At 41.3% G+C, this 12,373-nt stretch overlaps 1 protein-coding gene across 2 annotated transcripts in view; it reads right to left on the reverse strand.

The window, feature by feature from the left end:
* The window catches only part of adarb1b (adenosine deaminase RNA specific B1b), a 614,030-nt gene that overhangs the window by 358,246 nt on the left and 243,411 nt on the right, over positions 1–12,373 (reverse strand). The gene's annotated exons all lie outside the window — the stretch shown is intronic.

Below are 12,373 nucleotides of genomic sequence, written 5' to 3' on the forward strand. Positions count from 1 at the left end.
GAAGGGTCTAGGCCCGAAACGTCAGCCTTTCTGCTCCTATGATGCTGCTTGGCCTGCTGTGTTCATCCAGCTCTGCACCTTGTTGTCTCGGATTCTCCAGCATCTGCAGTTCCTACTATCTTTGTTGCAGAGACTGCTTAGCATGATTTTGTTTGCAGTTCTCTTTGGCATTGAGGGACAAAAATGCAACTTGTCCGTAAGAGCTTGATTGCTGGGTTTTTGGTACAGTATTTGCAACACATCTACAAAATATGCACATTTCTTTAAATACGTGTTTTGTCATTGGAAATCTTTAGCAGGGATGATCAGGGTAAAGGTATTTTTGAACAACTGTCCAGTGTTAATTACCTTTTATTTCGTTTTATACAGTAATGTAGTTTAAATTCACTTTCACATTTTTCAATCAGAACTGACAATGGAGGCTGCATGTCAGCAAATTTTTTATGGTAACAGGATGTTGTATTGTATCTCTTTATTCTAGTTATCCTATGAAGGTCAGTTGTTTTTGAAGGGAGAAATATGTTGAGAAGTGTTATTTTATACAAAAGGAACTTTTTGGTATTGTAAGAATAACTGGCACAGCAGAAAAACATCAGGCATTTCATTGGTTAGACCTGTTAGAGTTGAGCATGCAGGTGATCTGCAATGCAGCAATTTCACTTTTTTGGTAACTGAGCTTAATAGTTGCAGAGCAGAGACGAGCATGCTTTTCAGTGGATTTATGACCTTAACCAACATGTTTAGCAGTTCTTCCTTGTGTAAAGTTAACTAACTGAAATGTGATCACTCTTTTGCAAGTCAGCTTTTCCTTCCTGTCCCATTGAATTCCTTCCACAGTCACATGCTTGCTGCATTGTGCTCCCCACATGGGAAATACCTCGTGTATTTATACAAACTGCCTCTAGTGTGCACAGTTTTTGTACACACTGCTTGTCTGCTGAGTTAATGGACTGTTTCTTTCAGTTGCTCTTTAATCAGTTATGAGCCCTGTTGTTCCATTTTTTTTTTGTGATCATAAATGCATGGGAGGAAGTTGGTTGTCTTTGACATGTAGTGTTCATTTCATTTAATTGAAGAAATCAACTTTGACAGTTGGCAATGTTGGTAGTTGACTTTGTTTTGACAAAGTTGACAGTGTAGTTAATAGCAAAGCTATGAAAAAAATGTTTGCACAGCAGTTAAAACTTTACTGGGGTGCAAACTGGAAAGCAGCAGAAAAGGGTCAACCTGGTTGTAATTGGGTGGCTGATGTTACAGAGCAGCTGCAGGTGTGTAAGACAGATGAGCATGTTAGACCATCACAGCAGATCTCCTGGTAGGAATTGTTACAAACAGCAGCAGTTATGTTCACTGGTACTAGAGTGTAGACCTGCTACTAGGATGAGAATAATAATGTAGTTATACAGAACCGTGTCAGAATGAAGAAAATATAAGTGCAGCAATGAGATCACATATGACGGATTTGCTGTTTTTGTACAGTCTGTCAGGAGAAGACTAGTCTAATCTCAGTGTGTGCGTATTGTATTTACCTTGTTCACAACATTGAAAGAATAACTGAAGAAATTAACATTTCAGTAGGACTGAAGTGTTTGTAAATTACATTATTTAATAAATTTCCAATGCAAATTAGGATGATGTTAACAAAGACTATAGAAGGAAGTATGGGGGCTAGTGGACCCATGGGCATGAGTTTGACCAAAGTTGACACATCTGGATGTGAATGCTTCAGTTTGTAGCACGCTTCTCATTGAGGCAGAAGGGTATGGGTTGAAGCCCAGCTACGCTAATCTGAGAATCGAGCCTGCACCAGCTGCAGTGCAAAGTTACATCCTGGAGAATTTTTTTTTTGAGCCAGTGGACAGAAAACCCAAGAAGGAGGGGGCCAGTTCAGAGCCCGGTATTCGGAATTGATCCGAGGCAAGTGGAGGCTGTCTTGGTCAGGGAGCATTTTGGAGATGGAGACGAAAACTTAGTTTCATGGTAATCCCAGAAAAGGATAAGGATGTGTTGAGAAAAAGGTTCTATTCTGGGGAAAGGCTAATTTTGACATATTAAGATATGATTTGGCCCAAGTGGACTAGGAGCAGCTACTTGCAAATTGTGTGTCAAACCACACGAGGATATAGCAAGTGTACAGTGCAATATGTTCTTGTAAAGACGACAAAAAGAAAGTGACTCACTAGAGAGAGAGTCGGCGATAGTGTGGACTGTACAGACCAACTGTGTGTGGACCTGTAAGACATGGGCACAGTCTTCAATGCTTTGAGTTGACCTTCACAAAAGGAAAGGATATTGCAGGTATGAACCTCGGTGGAGAACTGAAGTATTAGAAGAAATTGACATAGAGAGAGCAAAGGTACTACCAGGTTTACCAGACTTGAGTGGATGAATCTGCCTACTTGGATGAGATGTATCCTGGACTCTTGAAGGAGGCAAATGAAGAGAAACCAGATCCTCCAGCAGTAATTTTCAAATCTTTAGTAGTCAAGGGGGAAGTGCCATGCAGGAAGATTGCTCACATTTTTTTATTAAAAGAGGTAGGAAGGGATCAACCAGGATATTGACGCACCAGCCAGTCAACCTTTTTGGTGGGAAATTATTAGAAATAGTTGACGGTTAGAACATATCTGCATTAGGAAATTCGTTAAATAATGAAGGATGTTTAAGGGAAGGTCACATTTAACAAATTTGATGGAATATTTTTGAGTAATGTATTTGATACAGTTTGTATAATTTTTCTTTGATAGGAATATATTCTGAAATATCCTCCCAGACGTCTGCCACTATATCTGTATTGATCTATCCTCTCAACTAGAATGCTGGTTTACTTCAGCCGGCTTGGCTTTCACACCCACATGATTGTCCTCACTTAGGTTTAAAACTCTCATTTTGGATACAGAATTCTCTTTCAAACTCAATGTAAAGTGCAAGTGTGTGGCTGCTACTGCGTAGAGTTGCCTTTACTCTGATGCCGTTAATCCTGTCACATTATACATAACCAAATCTAACACAAGAGTGTTGCTACTTTCGCTCAGTTCCAGAAGTGCTGCCCTAATAAATACTTGGAAAGCATTAAACAGATTACTGTCACCAATGATTGTAGCTGCCCTCCTATAGCAGGCACCCAATTTTTCCTCTTGTATGCTGTATCTTTAGTGTTTTGGGCCTTTGTAGGTCACTCCCACAAATGTCATCATTACCCTACTATTCCTCGATTCCAAAACTGAATCTTTATCCACATTTCGTGACCCAATGTTGTCTCCTCATTGTACATATGCCATCCTTGATTAATAGTGCTACCCCTCCATCTTTACATGGCTTCCTATTCTTCTTGAATGTCATACCCAAATCACTGTTGATCCAAGCCATGTCTCCATAATGTCAATCTGATCATTTTTATTTTCATGTTTGCTATCAATTTGTTTTCTTGGTTGTGAACACTATGCGCATTCATACATGGAGTCTTCAGTTTTGTCTTTGTTATCTTTCTATCATCCAGTCTTGATAGTTGGTGCCCATTCATGCTATTCTTTGACCCTCATTTCCTGCATGATTATTTTCCTTTCTTGACTTGACTTGTCTCTAGCTTTGAACATAGCAGATCTTTCCAAATTTGATCCCTTGCTCCCATTATTTAGCTCAAAACTATCTACTTCCCTAGTTGAGGTTTGCAACAACCTTCGCCCAAGAGTATAGTTTCCGCTTTGACCGGTGCCGGTGCCAGTGATCTGTGAACCAGAACCCACTTGTCCCCCAACATTCTTTGAAACGTATATTCACCTCTGTAGAAATATAACCTTTTTGCTGTGGTGCCTAATTCCCGTCTATGTGGAACCATATTCCTAGTTCGACCTACTTTGGTCCCCAGCAACTAGATCCTTCCCTTCCATTAGCAAGTTCTTCAGGTCTGAGCAAATATCCTGAACCCTGGTACCAAGCAGATAATATGGTCCTCTGGCCTTTGCAATTTGAGCAGAATTGACACCGTTTTGTCCAGCATTCTCCTGTTCCTTACTACCACTAAATTGCTTCCCACTGTAATGGCTTCCTGCACCACAGGAAGAGTTTGTGGTGAGTTTGTTTATCAACCAAACAGGTAGCTCCTCTTTGGTGAAGACCAATAACCAATTCTTACAGGGCAAGAATGGTAGAAAAGCAAAATTAAAGAAATGAATTCCTCCTCTATTTGTCAGATTCCTCACCCATCAAACACCCATGTTTTATACACAGCTTAATTCAGTCCTTAACTACAACTGAGAGTGCCAAGGGTATAAAATACCTGGGTGGGGAATTTCAATGTCCACCACCAGGAGTGGCTCAGCAGCAGCGTGCTGATTAAGTTGGTTGAGTTTTTTTAGGACTGGATATGCAACAGGTGGTGAAGGAACCAACAATAGTGGGGGAGGAAAAAAAAAACCTTCCCAATCTGCTGACCGCAGATGCATCTGTCTGTGACAGTATGGGTAAGATTGACCACTGCATAGTCTTTGCGGAGACCAAGTCTTGCCTTCACATTGAGACTAACGTCCATCATGTTGTTTAGGACTATCACTGTGCATGATGGGACAGATCTGGAAGAGTTCTAGCAACTCTGGACATCTTGGAGGCACTGTGAGCCATGAGCAATAGTGGAATTATACTCCAGCACAATCTGAAACCACGTGGCCTGGCATATTCCCTACTCAATAATTACCATGAAGCCAGGAGCGCTGGTTCAATGAAGAGTGCAGAAGGACGTGTCAGGAGCAGCACCAGGCATAGCTAAAAATGAGATGTCAACCTGTGAAGCTGCAGAGCAGGACTACTTTCAAAGCCAAAAGCATAACCAGCAAGTGACAGAGCTAAGCCATTCTACAATCAACAGATTATATGCACATTTTGCAGTCTTGCTGCATCCAATCATAATGACAGTGGACAATCAAACAATTCAGTCTAGCAGGAGGCTTCATAGACTCATACAGTCATAAAGCACGGAAACAGACCCTTCGGTCCAACCGGTCCATGCTGAACATAATCCCAAGCGGAACTAATTCCACCTGCCTGCCTGCTCCTGGCCTGTATCTCTCCAAATCTTTCCGATTAGGGTTCAATTACTGTACAGGCTGAAGTAACCCTGGAGTTAAACATATCCCTGTTGTCCATGATGGAAAAGCCCAGCACATCGCTGCAAAAGATGAGCAGAGGCATTTTCATCAGTCAGAAGTGCCAAGTGGATAATTCACCTCTACCTCACCCCAAAGTCCCCAGTATCTCCGATTTAAGTCTTCAGCCGATTCGATTGACTCTATTTTTATATTACGTAATCAGTTAGAAGTCTTGGATACTGTGGTGAGATGGCCAGGAGGAAAAATGGCTGAGTTTGGTTGAGAGCTACAGTCAAGCAGGGTGAGAACTTTGGTCAAGCTCGTTTAACTCTGACCTACATTAAAACAGCAGTTGGGATATGTTGGGACTTGTCCTGTAGACTGTGACTTAGAGTTTCCTGTGTTGACCAAGTAAGGAAAGTGTCAGTGGTCTGCTAGGCATACTAACACTTGTATGGAGCAAGGTAAGTGACTATTTACAACTTGGTGTAAACATTTCGAAATGGTTGAACAGAAAACTCCATTGGCTGTGATCAAACATTGAGATCAGGTGTGGTCAATTCATTGGCTGAATGCCAGAGAAGTTTCTGGAAACCGAGCACACTTTGGAATCAAAGTTAGCAGCACAAGGGATTTTGCAAGTGATCCCTTGAGACCAGCATTTGAGAAGTACGTACCCTGAAGTTATCTTGGAAGAGAGAACACAAGGCAACATCTGTACCGAGAGCAAAGTTGGCTGCTTCACTAGAATTGGAGTGGTATTTGTCTCAAGCCAAACCTGGAGTTAAACTTGAAATTAGAGTTCAAATGTCAATTGTTTAGGTAAAATTAAGTTAAATGTACTGAGTTAAAGTTCAAATTAAGTTAGATGAAGTAAGAAGTACATGTTGCACCGAATGTCGGTTTTCTTTGAGTATTGATACTTAGAGTTAAATGAAGAAGGGTTTGCTTAAATAAAGTCTGAGTTGACTCCCAGTCTCTTGTCTTCAACGTGGAAAATTGGCTAGAGATGCCTTGTGCACAAAAAGCAGGGCAAATCCAACCCAACCAATTACTGACTCATCAACTGACTCTTGATCATCAGTGAAGTGATGGAAAGGGGTCATCAACAGTGCTATTAAGCAGCATCTGGTCAGCAAGAACTTGATCAATGTCACCCAGTTTGTGTTCTACCAGGGCACTGTTCCACAAATCATTGACGGCCTTGGTCAAAAGAGCTGAATGGCAGAAATGAAGTGAGTGTGCCTGCCCTCAATGGCAAGACTTCATTTGACCCAGTCTGGCATCAAGGAGCCCGACCTCTGGAGTCAGTAGGTTACCAGGAGAAAACTCTCCAAGTTGGATCACACCTGGCAGAAAGAAGATGGTTGTGGTTGTTGAAGGTCAGTTAGCTCCGCTCCATACATCTCTGCAAGAATTGCTCAGGGTGATGTTCTATGCTCAACCATCTTCAGTTGCTTTATCAATGACCTTCATCATGAGATCAGATATTGGGATGGTCACTGATGTCAGTGTTGAGCACCATTCATAACTCTTCAACGATTGAAGCAATCCATGTTCAAATGTAGCACATCCTGGATAATATCTCGGCCTGGGCTCACATGTGACAAGTAACACTTGCACCATCCAAATAATAGGAAGTGACCATGTCCAATAAGAGACAATCTTAACCACCTCTGCTTGGCATTCAAGCTGTTACCATCACTGAAGCCCGCACTATGAAAATCCTGAAGGTTACCATTGACCAGTATCTGAATTGGAATCGCTGTGTATAAATAGTGGCTATAAGAGCAGGTCAGAGGCTAGGAATCCTGCAGCAAGTGACTCCTCTCAGGACTCCCCAAAGCCTGTCCACCATCTACATGACACACAACGGGAGTGTAAAGGAGTGCTTTACAGTTGACTGGATGAGTGCCATTACAACAACGTGCAAGAGACTTGACACCATCTACGACAAAACAGTCTACCACATCTACAAACATCCATTCACGCCACCACCAACGCTCAGTAGCAGCAGTGTGTACCATCTAAAAGAAATTTTATGAAAGAACCCAGTATGGCAGCTAGCAAACCATGATTACTTACATCTAGAAGGACAAGGGCAACAGATACTTGGGAACACCACCAAGAGCATGATCCCCTTGAAGCCACCCTTCCTGATTTGGAAATACATTGCCTTCCTTCAGTGTTGTTGGGTCAAAATCCTGGAATTCCCTCCCTAATGGCATTTTAGGTTTGCCTGTTGCACATGGACTGCAGTGGTTCAAGAAGGTAGCTCCCCACTAATTTCTTGAGCAAATATGGACAAGCAATAAATGCTATCTCAGCTTGTGATACCCACGTCCCACAAGTGAAGTTAAAAAAAAACTATCCACTGTGAGCCCACCAGTCACTGGTAATTATGCATATTTGGATTCCTACAGCCTCATTCATGGGAAGATCAATTCTATAGCCAACCTTTTTGAATTGCCCATTAGCCATCTGCTCACTGCATAAGCTTGACACTGAAATGGGACATATCAAAACTATCCTGCCTGATAATGAATACCCTGATCAAATCATGACTAGTGTATTGCAAAAACTCATGAAGGAACCTACGTTCATCATTTTTGGCCCCGAGCAGTACCCAGTCTGCCTCAGAGTACCCTGGAAAGGGGAAGGTGTCTCAAAGATTAAACAACTGGTGAAACTAACTGTCTCGGGCTATTACTATGCAGTTAATTCACAGTGCTTTTCGCCACTAACGGAATGTTGTTGTTAAGACAAAGTGAAGTTTTACCTAACGTACAGACCAGTAATGTGATTATTTCCGGTGCGCCTCAGATGCCAGGTGTGTGGGCTGTGTGTATCTTTTTAACCAAACAATGTGTTTCATTGACCATTCACAGCTTGCACCATGGCCATCATGCTCAACCAGCCTGTGTTTGCAAGCTTCAGAAATGTACATCCTTCACTAAACCTGATTCTGCTGTTGGAAATTGCTTATTGAATAATCCAGACTATGCTCAGAGTTGCACTGGAAACCAATTTAAGGTAACCAGCCTGGTCTGCAGTGTAATGCATTTGTGCTTGCTGGAAGCTACGTGCATAAATACTGAAGACTTCTGTTTTATTTTGACAAAAGGAATTCATAACTTGTACCTTTTTTTTCCCCCAAAGGACAGGATCATGAGGACAAGTCAACTTTGCTCCATCTCGACAGGGAACACACTGACCAATCGGAATCTGCCAATCTGGTATATGAATGAAGATTGATTAGTTAACTGTTCTTGCTGCATCTCTATGCCAATTATGACCCAACTACTGAACACATTTCATTCTGCCTAAGATGGCATCTCTCTTTTCAAGCCTCTTTCTTGTGTCATAGTTCTGATGGGCCAAGCTTTAATTTCTAGTCTGTTTTAGTAATGTTCAAGTTCTATACCACCAAACATTAACTTTTTTTTAAGCATCTTTCTCTTACATTCCAAAGCATTTCACAGGCCATAGAGTATTTCTGGAGTCTGGTGTTGAGTTTGACACATACGGCAGTTCATTTGTACATGCTGCATGAATTGCCAATATCATGGACAAATGGTGCAGACATTGCCCATGTGCAGAAACACCAGCTTTGAGGTCAGATTTGAGTGATGGCTCACTGTGTAATCAAAAAACCCTTTTTTAGGCCTGTTGGAATTAATGTCATTGATTTTACTAAATAACCCTACTCACTCAGCCAAGTGTGGAGCTGCACAGTGAGGGTTGAATTAAAGTGTAGGGTAGCAGTTGGGGTGGATGGGTGTGGTTTAGAAGAAGGTTCTGTTGATGGGAGTGGCCAGAAGGCTCTGTATTGGCAATATGACATCAACATCATCTCTATACAGGTATCTTTTCCAGCTATGATACTGTGGGCAACACCACTGCATTTGTACGTAGCAAGGGCCACAAACAACGTCAATATAAATGACAGTCTGTTGGTTGAGGACTAAATGTCAGCCAGGATAGTTTAAATATTCCCCTGCCGAAAGTACCAAATGATCAGGCATATGAAGTTTCTGATGTTAACAACTCACTTTTGGTAAACAGGCCTCAGACAGTGCAGTGTTCTGGGTACTTTTCTACTGTCAGCTATTACATGCTGAAATTAGAAAGTGGGACTTGAAGCTGCAGTCTCAAACGTGAATGGTATAATTGATGAAGGATGGGCATTTCATGAGTGGTAGTAATGGCTTTAAGTTGCTTTGATAATGGTACAAGTGTCCTAAATCTGCTGTTCAATAGAAATGGGGCAAGTATGAAGTCTGCAGCTTCTCCATAGTACACTGTGACCTACTGATAAAAATAAACCAAGATGGTGCTTTGAGGTGTATGATTATCATAAATTTACTCAATTAGCTGATTCACCACAAAAGTTGCATGGAGGCTTCTAAGATCTGTCCAGTGATCACTGAAATTTAAGCATCTGTTGCTCTCCTCCTACATTTCATGATTCATCTGACCAGTTTTGATGTGCATTTAAAATGGCATGTTTGTTTTATGAAGTAAAAATAGTTTGCAAAGAATGTTTTCGGGTTTGTTAAGTAGTAGTAATGGATGAAGCGAAGGGAGATAGGCTTGTCTTTTTTGCTCTAATTTTGTAGCTTGTTGTGCTACCTACAGAATGATACAAATTTAGAGCAAATAAAGTCTTCTGGTGAGCAGCAAAACAACCAGTGGTTGAGAAACTGCTATTGCTCCAGGACATCATTCGTGCCAGCTGGTTCACTGAACTGTCAGTACTATTCATCTTTGTTGACATATGAATACCTCTATTTGAGGAAACATTGCACTGTCACTTGCAAATAAAAGGACTGTGATAGCATGTGTGTGATAATATTGCACCAATCTGCATTGATAATGTTGAAAGAATAATTTTCATAATGCTTACTTAAAAATTTAGATGTGAAGCTCCAACTCATTTTTAATGTATGTAATAATTTGATTTTGAATTTGCTTTTAATGGGGAGCCAATCTTGGGAGAGAGATGGAACATGAAAAAAGTAAAATCCAAGTTTATCTTTGTTATGGGCATTTAAAAAAAAAAAAATCACTTGTAGGATGTGGGTGTCACTGGCTGGGCCAGCATTTGTTGCTCATAAGGTGGTGGTAAGCTGCCGCCTTGAACCACTGCGGCCCATATGCTATAGGGAGATCATAAAACCATTAAGGAGTAAATTTCAGGATTTTGACCTACCAATATGAAAGGGACAATGATATGTTTCCGAGTCAGGATAATGAGTGGCTTGGACAACTTGCAGGAGATAGTGTTTGCATGTCCCTGCTGCCTTGATCTTCCAGGTGGAAGTGGTCATGTGTTTGAAAGATGCTGTCTCAGGAATTTCTGCAGTGCATCTTGTAGATGATACACACTCCTATTACTGAGGTGTCTCTGGCATTCAGGAGCTGAGTGGCCCTGGTAGGACCCAAACTGGTCATTTACTGAGGAGGTTATTGCTAAGCAAATGCTGCTTGGCAGCACTGTTGATTATCCTTTATCACTTCAATGATGCTCGAGAGTAGGCTGAAGGGATAGCAGTTGGCACGTTGGATTTGTCCTGTGTTTTGTCCACAGGACGCCAGTAGACAATTTTCCACTTTGTTGTTCCTCTATGGGACCAACATTGTCTTGGGTTGCGCCATGTTCTGGAGTACAAGTATTCACTACCATTGCAACAAATGTTGTCAGAGCCCATAGCGTCCAATGGATCCAACAGTTTCTTGATCATCAGATTAAATGAAGACTGTCATCCATGATACTAAAGACCTGTGGAGAAGGCTAAGATGGATCATTCACTCAGTATCTCTGATTACGTACATTTCAACCTTAGTGCCTGCTCTTTTATGTTGGGCTTCCCGATTGATGGGGATATTTGTGAGCATCGTCCTTCAGTGAGTTGTTTCATTATCCATTACTATTCACAACTAGATGTGGTGGCACTTCAAAATTACATGGAATCTGTTGGCTGTGGAATGGCTTAGCTTTCTCCATCACTTGCTAGTTATGCTTTCTGCTATGCATATAATTCTGCTGAGAGGTTGAAGGGATTGATGCCTCATTATTAGGCATGCCTGATGCTACTGTTGGCAAACCCTTCTGCGCGCTTAATTCAACCAAGGTTGATCTCCTGGACTGACAGTAACGATTAGAGTGGGAATGAGTTGGGCCATGTGTTGCGATATGATTCTGTTGTTGATGATCCACAGTGCCTCATGGATCTGTTTTAAGTCTGTCCAAGTTAGCAAGGTGTTAGTGCCACTTAGCATGATATCAGGTGTACTCAATGTGAAGATAATTTTTCTGGTTTGTGCGATGATCACTCTTAGCAATACTATCATGGACCTCTGTATCTGTATCTGGCAGATGAGAGTATGTCAAGTCTGGCTTTTCTCTCGTTGGTTCCCTCACCCCTTGCTGATTTCTCGGTCTTGCAGATGTGTCATTTTGATTCGGTGTATATGCCTGTAGCTGTTGGTTAACTCAGCTGTGAGACAACTTTCCCATTTTCGGCACTAAGCTTCAGGTATTAGTCAGGAGGACTTTGCACGATCGACGGGCTATGTTTGCTGTAGTCCTTTCTAGTGCCTCGGTCAATGCCAGATGGTCCGTCTGGTTTTATTTCTTTTTTTGTTTTTGGGAGGTTTCCTACTGATTATGGCGTGTGATTTTTCGAAGTCTGTTCTGAGATCAGCAAAGAGTCAACTCAATGGCTGTGGGGTTGGACTGAAATGTAGGCCAGTACTAGTAAGGGCAGCAGTTTCCTTTGAAAAACATTAGCGACCATTAGACTAATAAATTCCAATTTTTTTTTTTTTTTTAAATGGGATTCAGAATCCATCTGCTTGAGTTGAATTCAAGGCCAGGTATTCAGAACATGATCTGGATCTCTGGATTACTAGACCAGCAATAACACCACAATGCTATCACCTCCCCATTATGATAATCATATCAGATTAATTTGATTAATCCTAAAAGTGCCTGTTTATCTATTTAACATAATGTAACAAATAGTTTTTCAAGTTAGTATTTCAAATTAGAACTTTTAAAATCTTGGTGGAATAAATTGGTCACAAAAGCTAAGTGTGCTCCAATGTATTTGATATTTATGGACTACAGGTAGTTCTGCTAAAAAGCAAATTGGCTGTAATGCGAATGATGAATAGTGGATGCTGTTTGGATAACGCCAACTTTGCGCTGTACGGGTATAGCAATCTTTATATAGCAATTTTCTTATGTGATTTTCTATAGCTCAAGGTGAAGCAAGAGCGCAACT

Source organism: Rhincodon typus, chromosome 7 (assembly GCF_021869965.1).
Source record: "Rhincodon typus isolate 14 chromosome 7, sRhiTyp1.1, whole genome shotgun sequence".
NCBI lineage: Eukaryota > Metazoa > Chordata > Chondrichthyes > Orectolobiformes > Rhincodontidae > Rhincodon > Rhincodon typus.